Below are 19,589 nucleotides of genomic sequence, written 5' to 3'. Positions count from 1 at the left end.
AGGGACCTCATCAGAATCTGTCCCAGTATATGTACACTACTTTTGAAATGTACATATGTTCACACTGAAGAATATGCCACAGGACATACTCTGACATCACCCAACTTATTACCACACACAAAACTGAGTTGGATTTAGCCCAGAAAGTGTGTTAAAGGCACATGAAAGACAAGTGTTCCTAAGTCTAAACAGGCTGCAATGGGAAGAAGTAGTTAAGGTTCACTTGGCCTCCCACACAATAATAATCAGGACTCAGAGCAAGACAAAACATGAAGATATAATCAAAAATTAGTCTAGGCTTATTTCCATTTGGGTGTAGAAAAAAGGTGGATGATCTTGGTAAGAGTGACCTACAGATCCCTGCACCCACCACAACTCACTTCAGTTATACTTGCGGACTGCTTGCTACCTTCATCTTCCATCAAAATGTGGTGGATGTTTCATTCGGCATATTACAAGTGCATTATAGTCAAAGCCCTGACACGACAGTGGGCGTGACATTCGGCATGTTTTGAGCATGCTCACCATCAAACCCTAAGGTCCTTAGCCTTTTCTGGATGTGTATGTAGGAAAGTAGAAGTGTACCCAGCATGTTAAATCCATTTTTCAAATGTAGTTAAGCTCACACTGTCGAGGAAGAGATCACAGGATCATACTCGGACATCCCGCAACTTACTACTATACACCGGAAGGATTTGGATTTAGTGAACCGAGGGTGCTAAAGGCACATGAAAGACAAGTCTTCCTGAGCCTAAGAAGGTTGCCATAAAGAGGCATTAGTAAACGTTCATGTGGCCTTCAGCAAAATATTAGTCAGGACTCCGAGTGAGACAGAGACATGAAAAAAAGATAATCAAAGTATTGCCTAAGCTTGTTTTCATAGGGATCTTGTGTAGGCATAAGAATAAAGTAGAAGTGGCGCACAGAACACTGCCCTCATCACTACTCATATAGATCATACTACAAACACACACCTTTCTAACCAAGTCTAAAGATCCACCTGTAAACTGCACACTTGTGGCACGTGTCCATCTTTACAAATAGCAGACAACGCAAAAGCTACCTAGCACTAGCTGGGAGGATCCAATGATTAAGTATTGCACACCATGTTGCTGAAGGTCCATCTTCCTTCACATTGTTATCCCACAGTCAGAAACTAATTTGAAAAGTTATTTTCTATCTATAACATATTAAACACTTAAAATGTTTCTTCACTTATCATTCTCACTAATGTGTCAAGTAAAACTATCCTGGCATGTATATATGTGCTTTCTTAATGGGAGAAGAAAAGGTTGACACTACATCAAGTGCCAAGCTCCCAAATGGCGTTCCGTTTATATCATAAGGAGTGTGGCAAAGCTGCATAGTAGGAGTTTTGTGGATCCCTGCAGATTCCAGAAGCTTTCCTCACAAATATTTGAGGGAAATGTGTGATTTTAGCCTAAGTTTAAGGCTTGCAAGGCATTCTTAGTAAGAGAAAAAGAGTTGCATTTGTGTGAGTTACACCACCCTGTACTCCCCAGGATGTCTAGTTTTCAGAAATGTGCTGCAGCAACAAATGATGGACAGAATGCTGAATCAATCAAACATTCACCCACAGTTAACAGTTCTGGGTTAAATCTGTTGTTCTTTTGCTCACTACACCAGTACAGTTTTGACTAGGCCTGGGCGGTAAATTCCGTTAAGCTCGTGGAATTCGGGTAATTTCGCGGCCCGCGGAGAATGTGGAATTGCCAAGAAATCTGCGATCTGCGGCTTCACGGAATTTTTTGCTGGTTAGCGCTTTCTAAATGATTGTTCACGAGATATTTCTCCCAGAGCACGCGAACAGGAAAAAAGCATCTCGAAAGGGCGGAACAAGCAATTCTGCCTGTTCGAGGGACTTTTGCGTGCTCGCAGAGATTTTTTACCGTTTCGCTGAGCTTTGCGTAGCGCAACTACGCAAATTACGCCCACCCCTAGCTTGGACCCAGCCATATGCAAATCAGTCTTGAGCCTGTTCCTCATGGGAACAGTCTAGCCCAAACTGCCAAGCCGGGTCTCCCCTGAACCGGAAACAGCATCCATTTGGGTGAGCGAGGGCTCGTGCTCCTATTGGAGCATAATCCTTGCCCTGAAACCATCGCCCTGAGTATTCTTTCACAAGGAACTGCACACATCATTTATATTTTTATCCCAACCTACACTACGCGGTTACGGTGTCACCTCCAACATAGATAATCTCTTGCTAAAGATGAGGCAGCAGAATTGCTGAGGCTTACCTCAACATTGCAGTTGTTCTACGGATCGAAGAATGCGGCAGTCATACAAAGCTGGCAAGTTCTGGTGCAATCGGTTGAACTCAGTATTGCCGGTGAGGTGTTGGCACTATTGCGCATGAGCGAGCAGCCAAGAGCATAGAATGCTCACATGGAGATTTGCAGCCTTGATGTGAGAAACGCTGGGAAGTCACCACAGGACGTAGCAGCCATACTTGAACGAGGCTTGGTTATGTGGACAAAATGATCTGCACACCTTGATATTTTGCCCCCAAATATATTTATGTGTGGATCTACTGTGATCTGCTCACCTTAAATATTTAATGACTGGGTCAAAATACATGATGTAGTGGACATCTGCGGTGTTAGCTGGCCACGGTAATCTGCACACAAAATTAATATACTAACTACACTAATCCTGTAGTGTAGTTCCTATTTTCCCTATAGGCCCTGCGCATTGGAATAACATAAACAGCAGTGTAGACGTAGGAGTGCGGTCTTCTAGGTCTCTACTGACTATGTTAGACTTAATTGGGTTTGTACCAGCTAGCACAGAGGTCACTGGAAACTTTCTTGACTGAATAGGAAGTGATCAGCTTCCCTCGCTCAGACAAGAAGGGATTCAGTTTTCCAACAACTGCATTAACATGACAACCTTGCTCCTCAGAATAAGAGTCAATCTCTAGAGTCGTGGGAAACAATAGACAGCTATTTCACTCAGTCAGTTGTGCAGAATTACTTTCACCAGTTATGCAGAGAATAGAGAGACGGGCGTTTTCAATAAAAGGTATTATTTATTGAACAGTCTTCCTTCTCATGCAAGAGAAATGAATTGCCACAATTGCAAGACTTGTTATTATAAAAAGTGCGTACAGTAAAAGGAGTATTGCGAAATAATACTGTAAAAGCATTGATATGGTTTCTTAGCCATAAGATGGTTAAAATGAATAAAATATATACATTCATATATACATTGGGCTAACGTCCTCAACTGGTGCTTCTAACTACGCCTACCCCAGTGTACCTGACCTAAGCCTAATACATGGGAGGGAGTAAGTAAGTAGCAGTTTAAGTTAAGTTGATTTTGCCAAGGGTTTGCTTCAAGAATTCTCTCAAAGGGTTTAGTCAGCACCGTACCTCTGGAATAGAATGTTGGAGGTCTGGTATCTCCTCTCAGGACTCAATATTCCAGTTACCCGCAAGGGTAGGCTGGAAACGCCGGAGCTGGATTTTCTCGGCAGGAGAAAAGACAGCGTCTTTCTCAGCGCGTCAAGGAGGAGGGGCAGCGTCCGTGGGCTTCTCGCATCTGCTGGGCTCTGCAAGGGACAGCTGTTCTGCTCCAGTATTCACCACCACCTTGTTTGCTTAAGGCAACGTTGGTATTATTTATACCTGAAAGGTGCAGAGTTTGCCGTAAGTTTTTGGACATAAAACGTCAATAAAGATGTCACTAAGAACTGGTCGTTCTTACAGTGCTCGCAAGAGTTCTATTACTAATCAAAACAAAGCAAGCGGGCTTTCCCAGGTTGCTGGGGGTTTGAGCTGTCGAAAGAACTCTGTGTGTTATCTAGGAATCTAAGGAAGTGGCTTCTCTGATCGTTTACGCCATTATAGGGATATCTATTGATTATAGCCATATAGGGGCATGAGGTCACAATATTGATCGGGGTCCTAGATAGAACACAACAATCCTAGGAATAATTGTCGAGTGGAACAACTAACATACTGTGGCATACTGTATCTACAGTGAATTTTTACTTCAACTGAACACAGTTGATTTGCAATTTATTCTTCTAGTCACTTTGTATTGTTTTGTAAACATGTATGCTCAGAGTTTCACTCTTCCACCTCCTCAACCATTTTAGTCAAACCTCGAGGGCTCTTGATGAAATGGTCACAGTGGAAAGCATACTTCTTAACCCCTTCCATGCTCATGACGAGCTCAGCTTGTCATGCAGCACAGTGCTCCTTTGCTCATGACGAGCTGAGCTTGTCATGACCACACCCATTTTTATTGCTGTCCAGCACAGCAGGGGAAACTCTCAAGCAGCGATGTGGTTAAATGACATTGCTACATTGGCAGAAGTGAATGAGGAAGAGTTTTCTGTTATGAAGAAAAAGACAATTTTACTTCACACTGTGTCCGGAAAGGTTCAGACCGTATGAACAAATGGAAAAACAAACAAGGGAAAGTGATCACACAGATGTACTAAGTCATGTGTTAGAAGACCTTGGGCCATATGTATCAAAAAGTCCTAAAGGCCCATAGGAATGAATGGGAAGACATTCTCAATTTGCGATTCGCAATTAGCGAATCGCAATTTGAGAATGCAATTTCAAGGGTGCAGGGGTATCCAAAAGGACACCCTGTTTCACCCCTGAAATAAGCATGGGTGCACATGTGGCGCACATACATGCCCTAAGGGCATGTATGTGCTTCACATAGCACATTGAAAAATGCAAAAAAGTGCATTTTTCAAAGAAATCGCAAATTACCACCAACTTGAAGTTGGTGGTAATTTGTGATTCCTTAAGGCGAAATTGCACTTTATTGGTGCTTCTTACATTGCATTTAAGGAATCGCAAAATTTGCGATTTTTTACATCTCCCTCTCGAGCAGAGACTGGGAGTACTGCCTGGCTCTCCTGTATCAATCTTATTAACGGATCAATATAAATTGCAAATAGCAAGGGCACCCTTGTCTAGTACCATGCCTTATATTGATCTCCCCTGACTGTGCTCTCATCAGTACCATCTTGGCGATTGGATCTTTATACATGCTTTGGACAGCCCGTATAAAACCCTTCCCAATACCATAATATTTCATAGCTGCCCATAAAAAGGGCCAGGAGACCCTATCAAATGCCTTTTCGGCGTCCAATAAAATTAGGGCCATAGGGTCTCCTGTCACCTTGGTATAATCGAATAAAGTTATTGCTCTGCGAAAATGGTCTATTGTTTCCCAACCCGGGACGAAACCATGTTGCTGAGGAGACACCATTTTTTTGATTACAGATGCCAATCTATTGGCCAAAATCTCGAATAAATTTTGACATCATTATTAATCAATGTAATTGGCTGATAAGCCCCTAAATCTGTGGCCGATTTCCCTTTCTTTAAATTTTTTTAAAGAGAAGAGCAATCCAGTTCAGCATTACGGGAGGAATATTCCCTTTAGCATTAGAGAAGAGTTCAAGCAGGATCAGACAGGCTTGTCATGCTGGGACGATTGAGAGTATGGAGTCAAATTAATGGTTAGCTCCCTTGGTCGTGGCTAGGAAGGTGAATGGCAAAATTGTGTAGATAGGTTTCTGTTGCCTAAAATTAGTGACATGTTTGACATGACCAAAGGGGTCCACTGGATTTTTTCATTAGATTGGACTACAGCCCACCATCCGGTACCACTGCACTCGAAAGGCAAATAACTGGCGGCCTTCATTACACAATATGGATGTTTCCAGTTTAAGCAGATGTCGTTTGGCCTGGCGACCAAAGCGGCTGCATGTCAAAGGCTCACGTATAAACTGTTTAAGAATGTTTCAGGAGTCTCGTTCTTTCAAGAAGACATATTGACTATGGGCAAGAATAGAGGAGTACATGATGAGAAACTTTTGGAAGTGTTACGAATTTGGAGTGTGAATGGCCTGACTGCACAGATGAGTAAATGCAAGTTTGCAGTGTCTTATGTCATGTATTTAAGACATGAACTTAGTGCTGAGGGTACCACCCCAAAAGAAGAATTGTTGGAAGCGCTACGTAAAGCACATGCACCAGTGTCCAAAGAAGCGGTAATGTCCTCCTTGGGACTGACAGAGATTTATTCGAAGTTTGTATTTTGCGACAAAGACTTTCTACCTCAGACAATTGTTAAAAACAAGTCTTTCAAGTGGGGTGACGAGCACCAAGAATGGTTTGAAGCCATTAAACATGACATTTGTTCTGCAGTTCCTCTTCAAGGCTTCAATTTGTTGGGGAGAACTGTTACTAGTACTGATGCCAGTGGTAAAGTTCTGGTGATGGCTTTGTCACAGATTAATGTGGATGGAAAGGAATCTAACATGTATTTTGTTTTCTGTTCCTTGACACTGGCTGAAGAGAAATTCTCAACTATTGAGAAGGAGATATTAGTGTGTGTCTGGGATAAAAGTAAGTACCGGCAATATGTGTGTGGGGAGGCGGGGAGTCAGGTTTTGTGATTTGTACTGATCACAAACCCTTATCAAAATTACTTACTACTGCTGGACTGGTAAAGGCCTTTTCTAGCTTGGCTAGATTATCTTTGCAGGTATTGACTGTAGCTATATAGTGGAATATTTACCAAGAATTAAAAATCGGGTTGCTGACTATTTTAGCAGATTTCCACTTAAACAATGTCCTTCCAGTCTAGAGAGTGTATTCCAAGAATACAAGGTTGCAGTGATTGACAAATTAGGATGTGTTGGTGCAAGAATATATGCAGTCTGATTGGCCACAAAAAAAGGATGAGTGAGTGTGAGAGACATTTTTGGAGGTTAAGAATGAATTATCATTGGAAGATGACTTTATGTTAAGAGGGGTGAGAATTATACCTCTAGGGAGTTTAGGAAACAGGATTTTGTGTATTATCCACGAGGGTCACTTAGGGATAGTCAAAAATAAAAGGAGGGTCAATGAACAATACTGGTGGCCAGGAATAGACAGAGTATAGAGAGTGCTGTTTGGCGGATAAGACTTTAATCATGTTTAGACCACCTTTAGAACCTAACAAATGCCCTAAATGTCAATGGGATGACTTAGCGATAGATATTTTGAGGGCACTGGAGAATAATGACGGCTATAGTTGCTATGTAGTGGTGTTATTAGATCTTTTCACAGAATGGCCAAAAATTTCAAAAGTGACAGATTCTACAACTGTAATCAGATTTTTGCAAGATGTATTTCTACGTAAGGGAACTTTAAAGTCCATTCTTACTGATAATGGAGCACAATTTAAGTCTGGTGAGTTTCAAACATTTCTTGGTAGGAATAAAACTAAGTGGAAGAATACAACTCTTTATCATCCAACTTGGAATGAAGCGGTGGAGCGCTTTAAGAGGGTACCAATGGGAAGTGCCCAAATGGCCATAGGTTGTTGTGGGCCTACCATGCATCTCCTACAGTCATTGGTTATAGTCCGTTTGAATTATTAAGAGGAAGGAAACCTTGCACAATGGACAATGTAGATTGGTTAAAAAATAATTATGGACAACTGGTCACTGGAAGGTGTGACTAACAACATAGTGAAGGAGTACTGCACATACAAAAATACTATGAACCAAGCATGGGGTGAAATCTGCCAAACTCAATGTAGAAGATTTTGTCATGGTCAAAGTTCAAAGAGAGCAGATTAAAGGAAGTCCAAAATTAAGGGGTCCGTCAAGGTAATGGAGATCAGCGCCAACTCTGTGAAGTTATATAATAGGAAATATGGTATTTAACTAAGATTGCCAAATGTATTGCTTCCAAGTGTGAAGGTGGTATCGTGGGAGGAAGGAAGAATTGGTACCTATATAGGTAGTGCCAGAACTACTACTCAGGGATACTCAACCATGTGAACACTACAGGGGGTGGATGGGGTACATGAATGTGCACGATTCATGAGTTGTATGGAAAATTCTACCCACCTGGATAATGTTGACAATGAAAGTGGAAATGTGTGGAGGGGAAAATGACATGATGGTGGAGAAAGGTTGTAGTACGAAAGAAATTCAGACGCATCTTAAAAGAAAATTATAAAGTGATATATTGGGATTATTTAGTTTATGTGTTTACATTAGGTTTGTAGTGTTGTTACAATTGATCTTATTTTGTTAAAAGTTAAAGGGAAATGGGTGGAAGGTTTGTTTTGTTTTAAAAATAAGGGGAATGTGTGTGGCATTGATGGAATGTAGGAATGTTATTGACGGAATGTAGCAATGTTGTCGCTCTATCGCCGTCAAGTAGAACTCTCACGAATTCAGGGGAAAGACGGTTGGAGGGAACGACAAAGAACATAAGAAGGGGTACTGCTAGAAGGGGGGGGGGTCTATCTTGTGCGTCTGGTTGGGTATAAATAAACATATCACATATCAACTCGAGCCTCTACGTGCATCTTTACAAAAGCCCCCCATTACTGATCCCGCTGAGTATTACCATGTATCAGTTCGGTTCCTAATGTGAAGCGCTCTGACACCTTCGGGTAAAGTCCGCGCTATATAAAAACGCATAAAATAAAATAAATAAATAAAATAAATGAAAGCCAGCCAAGCACCTCACCCGAAGAGATGTGGCAACGGAGCCATGCCCCCTCAAGAGCAGAGGGTGCAGAGCCCCGTGCCCTATAATCTATAACTGCATGGACGGAACGTAGAAGACAGCACGTCATACTCACTGTCCTCGTGGCAGCAGCGTGAATGTACACAAGTGTCGCTGAAACACGGCGGTATACAGTACTTGAAGGGGGCAAAGGTAATGAAGCACATGTGACGTAGTGTACACGTCGGATGGCTCCCTCTTGTAGAAAGGAAACTACTCTGTTGAGACGCACGCAGAGCTTTCCTAGCTTGCTGGAAGAGCTTACAGGAAGCGTCGCATATGTGACAGGGCACAGCCCGGGTGGCTGTCGTCCGCGGAAGTCTACACATCAGCAGCGGGCTCTTTTGTACAGGTAAGAGGGTGATTTTGCCGTCTTAAACCCGGACGCTGCTCGCTGTTCGAAATAGGAGTAATGAACGAATATGGTTCAGGAACCCCGTAAACCGGCGGAAGGCTGTCTGTGCAAGAGGCACCGCTCGTAGGCCCGATCAAATATCAGCGGCTGTAGTGATGTGCCAAGGGCTCTTTTCGCCCCGTCTTCCTTTGCTTTTTAGGGCTTGTGACCTATTCCGGCTTAGCAGCGATCTCGGTGTCAAGTCGAATTTGCAGAGTTTGAGTTCGTACCCGATCTCGGACAGAGGCCCCAGGTCCGACGTTGTGCCTATTGCATAACAACAAACGTTTATCTTGTGTTGTGCAGTGCTCCCTCTTCGTGAACGCCCGTGTTACGTACGACTGCCATTACGTTCTCTGTCCTCTAGCAACTACGCTCTGGCTGCATTTCAATCGAATAAAGTAAAAGGTAATTTTACATACCTACGCGCGCACGAATCAACTGTCTCAACCGATTCTTAAAAGTTATCTGTGTTCTTCTCAAGCGTATTGCATGAGACTTGGGATATCTATCAAACGTTGATGAAATTACAATTTCGGATACTTCTTTGAAGGCCAATGCAGTGTGTGTGATGTAAAAATCAAGCATTGGCATAGCCAATAGGTCTCACCTTTTGGGACCTTATAAGCAGGGGCGTAGGAGACACTAGAATTCTGGGGGGGGGGGGGACAGGGACAACCTTGTGGACTTTCCAGTGATCCTATACAAATCGCCGCATACTTTGAAGTGGAATATTGAGAAAAGCAGGCATGTAGTCACAGTTTGCATTATGCTGTATTGTTACTTACATTCATATAGTAATCAGACCAAATGTTAAAAAATATGTATATGAATCTTGCATCTTCATGCACCAAGCAAACAAATGTCGCTGACTTAGGGTGGTGGCATTGTGTTTGCAAGTGCATTATGGTTTGAAATTCCTGGTGTTAGAAGTGGGGGTCTCTGGTTGGCACAGGTATGCAGTTGTGACAAGCAGGGACCCTCTCGCCTAGTCAGGGCAAAGGACTACTCCTAGAAATAACCCCTGCTCACCCTCTAGGCGGCGTGGCACGAGCAGACAAGGCTAATCTCCAGAGGATGTAGGGTTAAGCATTTGTAATAATGCACAAAGCAACCAATTGACACATCACAGATGAACACCAAGCTGATTTTCTGTAAAAATATAGTTCTTTATATTGTGGTTTAAGCAGGCTTAATGTACAGGTTTCAATAGCTTTCAAACGGTTCCAATAACTTTAAAAACGGCTCCACAATACACGAGGCAATATTCAGGTCTTTGTTGCAATGTTTATCGAGGCTGTGCGCTTCGTAGCGCTCCTGTACGCTTCGTTCAGTTCAAGAAGCAAGGCCTAGCTAAGTCCCACGCGCCTCGCATTACAACCCGTACAGCGCGGCTGGTGTACACCAGGGGTACGAGTCATAGCACTCCTGTGCGACTCGTACCTCGTTGACACAAATCGGCTTTCCAAGTAGTACGCGCCTCGCGGACACTGCAGTCCGGGGCGCGGCGTACGATGCAGACGTACCAGGGGCTTGTTTAACAAAGAGGCGGGGCGAGTCGTAGGCTATAGCGAGACTCGCAAGGCGTACAGTTCGCGGCGTGTAGTTCACAGTACCTTCTTTGTTGATCTTGAGGGTTCGGTGCGAACAATGCAGGGCCCAAGCGTCCTACGTCACGGTGCCTTCCTGATGCGATGCGAGCTACGGCTCGGGGTTTGATAGTCGCGCAGTTCTCAGGGCAGCGATGCGTTGTAGAGGCAGGCTTTTAGATTGCAGAGTCCGCTCCGATCCTGAAGGGGGAAGCGGCGGACGGTGAATTAGGGTGCAGTGCGATCCCAAGTACGGGGCGGCCACCAGCCACACTACGAGCCGCAGATGCTCAATCATAGCAGCGGGGTGCGTTCAGCAGGGACACACTGGGAGAGCGAACCTTGGGCAGGAGTCAGTCTTTACGTTGGGAGATACGGCATGGAGGCGCCAGGGTCGCGGTGCTCGGACCGGACGGGTCCTTTCTTGAGTTGCGAGCTACGGCTCGGAGGGGCACAGTCACGGCGCTCAGGTCAGGCGGGGCTGACCTTTACTTTGCGAACGGTGATGCGACCAAGCAGAAGTCGCGTTGCTCGGCAGGACAGGTGTGTGCACAGGCTCTTCAGAGTGCGCGATGACGGGGCACAGCACACTCAACTTTCCTTGGGCAGTGCTGCAGTGACAGGCAGCACCAGCAGCAGCTTCTGCTTCAGGGGGCGCCCAATGTTCCTGGGGCGCAGTTCAGGGGGCAGGCTCACATGCAAGTCCTTGGAGATCTGTTTCAGAGATTTGCACAAGTTAAAATAAAAGTCTTTCTCAGTCTTTGTCTTCTCTCCTTCTTGCAGCAAGGCACCCATCAAAGGCCAGTCTCTCAGGCTAGAGACAGTAGTCCTCCATGCAGCTTTCCCAGGTCCTTCTCTTCGAACAGAGTTTCTTCTTAGCGCAAACAGGATCTAATTTCTTGGGAGCAGGGCTCCTACTTTTATACACCATTTCTTTTGTCTTTGCAGGCCAGGGGGGCCTGTGCCTAGTTCAACCTGGTTTTGGAGCACTTTGTTGTGTAGACTCTGCTTCTTCTTTCAGGGTGCAGGGCAGAGACATCAGACGCTCCGCAGGAGGTGGAGCCAGCATTGTGGTGGCAGAGCACAGCCCTATTCATTGTCAAGGGGCACTCCTCCCACCCATCCTGGTGTAATCTCTCTATTCACCACCTGGCAGCCCAGACTGTCTCCTGGAATCCCCCAGCCCTGTCACTCACAGAAACCAGACAGCAGATACACATCCTAGCAGAGGCGGGCTGAAATGGTTAGGCAAGCAAATGCTAACTTTCTAAAAGTAGCATTTGCAAACACAGGATATTAAAATAAACTTTACTAAAAGAAGTATTTTATTATTCTGAGTTAAGGCATACTAAACTTGACTTTATACCATGTTCCCTGAGCCTGCTGGGATTATAGTGTGTAATAGTTCCAGCAGCCCATTCTGGCCTATGAGAACAGGTAGCCTTACAATAGTGAAAAACGAAAATGGCTGTAATTCACTATAAGGACATGCCACACACATCAGGGCTTGTCCTACCTTATGCTTACAATGCACCCTACCTTTGGGCCTACCATAGGGGTGACTCACATGAAGGAAAGGGAAGGTTTAGGGTCTGGCAAGTGTGTGCACTTGCCCAGCCAGCATTACAGTACCAGACTGCACGCAAGTTCTGCAATGGCAGACCTTAGACACATTTTAAAAGGCTGCTTCTGTGGGTGGCACAACCAGTGCTGCAGGCCCACTAGCAGCATTTGTATTTACAAGCCCTGGCACTCCTGGTGCACTTTACTGGGGTCTGACAGTAAACCAAATAAGCCAATCATGGACACCAATCAATGTATACACTTTTCATAGGGAGCACTTGCACAGTGGCTTTGATTGGCAGTGGCACAGTGCCCTGAGCAGCTAACACCAGCAAAACATATGAGGCACATCAGCAAAAAGTGGAAGGGAGACTCACGCCAAGGTAGCAGGTCTAACACCTGGTCTCCAGCAATTTTCAGGCAACAATAAAAAAATGTGAAGATAACTTTGTTGATTAATGTTCTTTATTGAGAGAGAGATCGGAGGTTTGTCTAGTGGAAGTATTGACTCATGGTAAGGTAGCTACAGTGGGGTAATATGCCTGCTGCAAAGAACGTGTACCACACAGATCATAAAATGCATATCATGTAAAAAGGTCAGTGAGTTACTGCTTTTGTCTGAGAGATTCTTTTGGTATTTGCAGTTTAGGAGTTAAAATTCTAACATTGAAAAGTGAGCTATTAACCGTCATCAAAGAGCTGCATGTAAACTTCGAAGTATAGATTAGAACATTATGATTTTTCCCCAGTCTTTCTTTATCTTAATGTTAGAAAATGGGTTAATTAGGATAGAAATCGATTCTGATTAATAATAAGAGCTCCCCAACCATGGTGTTGTGTTTTAAGTTTGTGCTTCTCTAGTTTGGGCATTCCCCAACCTTATGCTGACTGGTACTGGTGGTACATGACTATAAATGACCCTGGGCCTCTGCCTAAACAGGCCCAGGGCCAGTGCTACTCTGAAAGAGACACTTAAAAATTCTGTGAAAACACCTTCATACACTATGGTGCACTATGGGTTAGGGTACCCCTATGATTGGCATGACCTCTCCTATAAGGCCCTGGTACATAATAGGGATACCAAAGGGGATGATGGACGGAGAACTGGAGCAAATCAAACACTCACCCCCAGTCAACTGATTTGGGTTTAATCCATCATCGTTCTTTAGCTCACTTTGCCACCCCAGTTCAGACATGACCATATGCTAATCAGTATGACCCTGTGCCCCATGGGAACAGTCCAGCCCGAACTGCCAAGCCTTGTCTTCCCTGGACCGGAAACAAACATCCTGGGATCGGTTTCTGGCTAATCAGCCAGGCTAGCTTGAACCAGTGGCAAAGTGAGCAAGGGACCCACGTCTGGGCATACCGTGCCAACTTAGGGCGAACAAAGCGATACCAAAGGGGATGATGGACAGAGCACTGGAGCAAATCAAACACTCACCCCCAGTCAACTGATCTGGGTTTAATCCATCATCATTCTTTAGCTCACTCGGCTGCACTGACGGGCTCAAGGAGCTCGTCGGGTGTGTGGCGTTTGGTCTTTCCGACTGTCATGGAACCACCCGCCATTGTAATATGCCATGCGGTGATACAGTCACTGATGGCGGTGGGACCGCCACAGACGTGGCGTTCTCACCGCCATTATAATCACCCCCTACGTTTGGTGTGCCTGCGAATCCTACATTCCCAACCCCTGCTAAGTTGCAGGACTACTGCTGGAAAAGGTCAATGGGGTCCCAATGGGTGAGGTGAACTGGCCTCAAGGGTCTTGTGACCTCAGTGACAGAGTAACTGTTGATCTAGGGTGTGCTTCTTCGTATTCCTGCTCACAAGACTGGAGTTTAACTGCAGTATGGATTGTGGTGGGCAGGCCTTCAAGGTTAACTCGCACTTGCCACTATTCGGGTCCACCTGCGGGTGCTAAGGCACCAGGGCTTCTAATGTCTATCGGGCCGTCTAAGGTGTAGCATCGGAATGAGCTCTGTCAGGAGTGTGGTCTGGTCATGAAAGCTAAACATAGTTCTACAGTTCCAAATTCAGCAGCTCTGGCCAGAGTGCCACATCCTCTCCCACACAACACCATACTGCCCCACTGAGAGAAACTCGCACTGCCTTCAGCTACAACTCAATTATGCTGTGACTAAATTCAAAGTATGCACTAGACAACAGTGAAATGCTACCTGAAAAAAAATGAACACCCTGGAAAAAGCAAATGCTCATAGGGAATGCAAGAATAAGCAAAGCATGTAAACTGTAATCAGTGACAACATGGTTACCTTAACAGTTTTAAACTCATTATTCAGAAATTAGTAAGTGATTTTGCCTGAAAAGTTCAGGACATGGCTACAGGACCAGGAAGGGACCTGTTTCAATGTCCATTGCTTATATCCTTTCAAAATGTAAGCAGTTTAGTTTAAAAAAGACCACATCCCTGAACACAGCAGCATTTAATAAGCAAAAATAATTAAAACTGTTGAATACAATCATATTAAACGTTTCCACTCCACCCATCAATCAGGTATTGCAGTCCCTTTAGGAATGGTGCACTTCCCCACCCTGGGAAAACAATGTTGTTCAAAGAAAGTAGCGCTTTCACTGGCAAACTCTGTAAAGTGGCGCTTATGTGTGTGGATGTAAATAGCAATCTGGCCTGTCTTCTGAGCACTCTGTATTGCTTTATTTAGGTTTTTAAATATTTTTTCTGTACGTCCTGAGATTTTTCTTTTGAATATAAAACGGTCAGAAAATGAGGACATTTCCAGCCAAAGTGTTCCACCGTTTATTTGGATCCATTTAACAGGGGAACAAATAAAGAAAAGGAGAGGCAAGGGAGAGTACAAGAGCTGTCTCTTCAAATCAGCAGGTAAGGAGGAGCGAGACAGAGAGAGAAAGAGATGGAGTAATAAAGAGAGAGAGAGGGGAGGAAGGCAGTTGCCAGACACAGATCAGGGAAGTGGACACTGTCCTTGCCTTCTCTGGGTATGAAAGAAAGGAGGAGAGTTTTTTTCCCCTTCTCTGCCCTTCCTAGAAAGCCGCTGAGCTTTCCTGCAGCATAACAAAGGGCAGAGGGCGGGTGTCCTCTTTGACTGCAGGCAGGTGAGGTCACAGGTCAAGTGCAGGGCCATTACGTAGCACTTTCGCGCGCTAATGGCCCTGCGAATAACAGAAGGGAGAGGGGAAATTCTTTTGTCCCCCGTGTCCCCCCCCCCCCACTCCAAAATCTGGGGGGGATATATACCACGCATCCCCTACACTTCCTACGCCCATGCTTATACGTACTTAGTTATGCAGCACAATATCCTTGGTGCAACAACATCAACTGTTGCATGGCTAAACACTTATAAGGTCCCAAAGGCGAGACCTATTGGTTAATTGGTTATGCCAATGCTAGTTTACCATTTCCTTCTATCACTGCAAATAACAGAACTCACTCCTGAGGAAGTGCAAACTATCTGACTCTGAACCAATGCACAAGGAACAGTCGCACAACCAATTGTTTATTTCAATAATCACTACAAGAAGCCTTCAATCCGATTCTAAAAAAAAAAAATACGAAAGACCCAAAACTGAAGCAAACGCGGATGTACTGAATCTGTGTGCTAAAAAACAACGCCATGCATATAAAATAATATACAACAACACTCAAGGATTAAAGAAGAAATATAATCCACACGAACACTAACTCTGACAACTGGAATAATGATAACTAAATGTGTGATACGGGTTATAGTAGTGTATAGTGAACTAAATGCAGAAAAACAAAGTCTCCACTTAAAGCGCAAAAACAATACCAACAAAACAGCCTCATTCGCGTTACATATGCCACTTAAACTGAGCTGCTATTAACGTACTCCACATTTTATCGACCGCAGAAACATGAAAGGCTGAGTCGGCCCTAAGGGGCTCCAGCGAGTCAACTTCATATTGTAGTTAGTTCGGTCGTCAGAGCTTTAACCCTCTGAGCTATCGACTAGTAAAACACAAAAGGCTGGCACGCGATCCAGGCTGCAACTTCACATTACTGTTAACTCGTGTAAGTGATGTTTGAAGACAGGTGTTAAACGAAAGAAAGATAAACTATTTACAGCGAAAACAAATGGGCCTGGATGTTGCATTACAGGTGTAGGAGCAGTTAAATCCTTGCACATCCAGCGCTCGCACGCAGAGCGGATATAGCAGAGGCGGCCCGGGATAGACCCCTCATTGTTCCATCCTAGAGAGCGGGGGAGTGGGACAGGTGGGAAGAGGAAGCGCGGCTTTCCTGAGTCTGTGGAGGCGGCTTCTGCCAACCAAGGCTATCTATCTATCGCCCTCACTCTATTGCCCTCACTCTATCTATCGCCCTCACTCTATCGCCCTCACTCTATCTATCTATCGCCCTCACTCTATCTATCTATCGCCCTCACTCTATCTATCGCCCTCACTCTATCGCCCTCACTCTATCTATCTATCGCCCTCACTCTATCTATCTATCGCCCTCACTCTATCTATCGCCCTCACTCTATCGCCCTCTATCGCCCTCACTCTATCGCCCTCACTCTATCGCCCTCTATCGCCCTCACTCTATCTATCTATCGCCCTCACTCTATCTATCTATCGCCCTCACTCTATCTATCGCCCTCACTCTATCGCCCTCACTCTATCGCCCTCACTCTATCTATCTATCGCCCTCACTCTTATCAATCTATCTATCTATCGCCCTCACTCTATCTATCGCCCTCACTCTTATCAATCTATCTATCTATCGCCCTCACTCTATCTATCGCCCTCACTCTTATCAATCTATCTATCTATCGCCCTCACTCTATCTATCGCCCTCACTCTATCCATCGCCCTCACTCTATCCATCGCCCTCACTTTATCCATCGCCCTCACTCTATCTACCTATCGCCCTCACTCTATCTATCTATCGCCCTCACTCTATCTATCTATCGCCCTCACTCTATCTATCTATCGCCCTCACTCTATCTATCTATCGCCCTCACTCTATCTATCGCCCTCACTCTATCTATCTATCGCCCTCACTCTCTCTATCTATCGCCCTCACTCTATCTATCTATCGCCCTCCCTCTATCTTTCGCCCTCCCTCTATCTTTCGCCCTCCCTCTATCTATCTTACGCCCTCTCTCTATCTATCGCCCTCACTCTATCTATCTATCGCATCACCACAGCATCACTCGGCACCACCACAGCATCACTCCGGGGCACCACAACATCACTATGCGCTACCACAGCATCACTGAACGCCACAGCCACATTCGTCGCCACCACAACATCACTCAGCGCTACCACAGCATCAATCTGTGCAACCATTCAACAACTGGTTCAAATATGTTCTATCAATGTTTCTAGCCTTAGTACAAATGTCACAAAAAGATGTTAATATTTCGCTCCCGTTCTTGGATTTTCGTAATAATAAAATACACTGAACATAATCTTCACAAAAGTTATTTACAAAAGTTTAAGCTATTGCCATTATAAATTACAATAACGTTTATTTAAGTATTAATTATTAAAAAAATTAAAAGCCATTGTTATTTGTAATATCAAAACATCTAAGTCACGTAAATACAACACACATTGCATTACAAATGCTATGTCACATTCACGAAAGTTAAAACTATTGGCATTGTAAATGACAAAGATATTAATTTCGCTATTTTCAAAACCAAAACATAAATAAAAAACTTATCATTTATAATACCAATAGCTCAAACTTTCCTAATGCGAGACCTATTGCATTGCAAATGCTTGTTTATAGCGCTACTCATTGTTTACTCACATTCAGATCTCTGATTTGCATGGTACCGGCTGTAGCGGGCACCGGACAATCCTCCGGTGCGCCGCACAGGTGGGGGCCGGTTTTGGGCCCCTGGGGGCTGATTTTATTTTCAAATTCGGCACTGTAACAAAATCGGCCGAAAACTGGTCCTGGCAAAGAGCTCGGCGGCACCACCAATCCCTGGGGAGGGGGGGGGGGATAGAGCACTTTGCCAGGACCTGTTTTGGTTCCCAGTCCAGCCCTGCATGGTACACATTCTATGGAGCAGGCACATTAACCCTCTGCGCAGTGTGGGCGGAAGGAGTGCTCATGTGAGTGCACGGTGAGCCATGCGACAGTTTGAGAGTAGGGTAAGAGGAGTGACTGCAGGGTGAATGAGGTGACCATATGAATTTGGGTGCAGATATAAGTGCAGAGTGGGACGAATTAATGTATGGTTAGTTGTGAGCTTATTTGAGTGAGATTGCAGATTGGGCAATGAGGGGGACAAGTGATTGATGTGTCACATGAGCGCAGGTTGAGTAGTGTGCTTGTGTGATTGCAGGGTGAGGTACAGGGTGAACGGCGCAAGTGCATTGTGAGTGCAGAGTGATCACTGTGAGTGCAGGGTGAGAGTGAAAGTGAAGGGCGAAAATGAGGTGCGAGTTGTCTGAATGCAAGGTGCATTCCCAGACACTTAAAGTAACTCAGAATGTTATTTACAGCAGCGTAGGGTTTCAAATGTGTTAAACTATTGCTAATATGGCATTAACCAGTGATCAGGGTGGAGGAAATAAATAATGTGGTGATCCTGCAACAAATTCCCAGTCTTGTAATTAGGGTTGCCAGCTCATCATTTTGATGTTCCAGGCTGTACAAAAATAAGCAGTCCCCTAAAGCTGAATTGTCAGTACTTGTCTGTGCATACTTTGAGCAGCAAATATAAATAGAAATAACTTTTACTTGTGTTCTAGGGCTGCCTGAATAATCGATGGCTGGTAATAAAAGGGAACATGCTTCTTTATTTATAACCATTTTTAGTGTCAAGACAAGCATTTTGCAGTCTGTTCAAACAACACATGGCTGGCTGGCATTTTGCACGCCTGCCTGTGTAGTTTTAAAAGAAACGTTGTCTCCTTTCTGGGAAGAGCTAACCCTCCCAGGAGGGGGTTAATTCATAGAGCTCAAATGCTTCAGCTGCAGTGCGAGGCTAGGAATCTCCTTTGCTATAATATTGAATGTGAAGGAACAGGTCTGTTTGTTCGTTTACCTTCGGTTTTAGCAGAGGAGACTTCCTGCCTCCTCACTGCAGCTGAAATATTTCAGTTGTGTGAATTACCCCCCTCCTGGGATGGTTAACATAAACAAGCATTTACAAAGCAACGGTCTCGCCTTTGCAAAAGTTAGAGCTATTGGCATTGTAAATGACAAAAATTGTATTTATGTGTTGGTTTTGCTAACATATAAATAAATGGCATTGTCATTTACAATTCCAATAGCTTAATCTCTCGCAAATGCGAGACCTATTGCATTGCAATGCAATAGGTCGTGTATTTACGCGATTTTGAGCTATTGACATTGCAAATAATAACGCGTTTTATTTATGTTTCAAAATCCAAAACATAAATAAAATGTCTCACACTGCACTCTCTCACACTGCTGTCTCTCCCCAGAACACACATATGCTGTCTCTCACAGTGCTGTCTCTC

The 19,589-nt window shown here is 44.4% G+C and overlaps 2 protein-coding genes across 3 annotated transcripts in view; one reads left to right on the top strand and one right to left on the bottom strand.

Moving 5' to 3' along the window:
• The window catches only part of FAM114A2 (family with sequence similarity 114 member A2), a 219,970-nt gene extending 211,123 nt beyond the window's left edge, over nt 1-8,847 (bottom strand). For both annotated transcript variants that reach the window (XM_086931257.1, XM_086931256.1), the window contains exon 1: nt 8,647-8,847. The gene's annotated coding sequence lies outside the window, so the exon portion shown is untranslated. The remainder of the gene's footprint in view (nt 1-8,646) is intronic.
• The window catches only part of MFAP3 (microfibril associated protein 3), a 35,210-nt gene continuing 24,425 nt past the window's right edge, over nt 8,805-19,589 (top strand). The window contains exon 1 of the mRNA XM_086931258.1: nt 8,805-8,922. The gene's annotated coding sequence lies outside the window, so the exon portion shown is untranslated. The remainder of the gene's footprint in view (nt 8,923-19,589) is intronic.

Source organism: Lissotriton vulgaris, chromosome 7, assembly GCF_964263255.1.
Source record: "Lissotriton vulgaris chromosome 7, aLisVul1.2, whole genome shotgun sequence".
Classification (NCBI taxonomy): Eukaryota; Metazoa; Chordata; class Amphibia; order Caudata; family Salamandridae; genus Lissotriton; species Lissotriton vulgaris.
This window is presented reverse-complemented; position numbering and strand designations above follow the sequence as displayed.